This window comes from Gavialis gangeticus, unplaced genomic scaffold (assembly GCF_001723915.1).
Source record: "Gavialis gangeticus isolate Ggan-Ray unplaced genomic scaffold, GavGan_comp1, whole genome shotgun sequence".
Classification (NCBI taxonomy): Eukaryota; Metazoa; Chordata; order Crocodylia; family Gavialidae; genus Gavialis; species Gavialis gangeticus.
Window position 1 is genome coordinate 69,117,135 of NW_017729031.1, and position 551 is coordinate 69,117,685.

Sequence of the window (551 nt, forward strand, 5' to 3'; positions counted from 1 at the left end):
TTTTGTCCTTTCCTTCATCTAAGTCATCAAGTTCTGGGTTTAGCTGCAAGTCTAAGAACCCAAAAGATGTTTTGGATCCAATCAGATCTACGGGAAGCTGAACAGAATCAGAACGAGGATTTGCTAATCCACATTTCATCAGTTTAATGTATTGAGTGACATTATGGGAATTAGCTAAGGAGATAAGAAGTCCTACATGTAATTCTTACATGTAACATGTAAGGGTAGAAAGGATAGACTAACAGGCTAGAGCAGCGTATCATAACCTGCACGTCACGACCCAAAAGTGGGTCACAAGAATATTTTAAAGGGTCTTAAGTCTCAGAAAAATGGACGGAAGTGTGGGTTTCCCCTTGTAGGCTGGCAGCATTCCAGCCTGCAAGGGGTTGCTTGGGCATTGCCAACCTGCAGCCAGGCAGGGTCATGAGAGCAGCCCCAGCAGTGGGATGAAAGTAAGTGTATGGGAAGTGGGGGTTGGAGGGCCAAGGCTTGGGGACTGTTGGGGGGTGGGGGCGTGTGCATGCATGTGTGTGCATGTGCGTGTGTGGAGG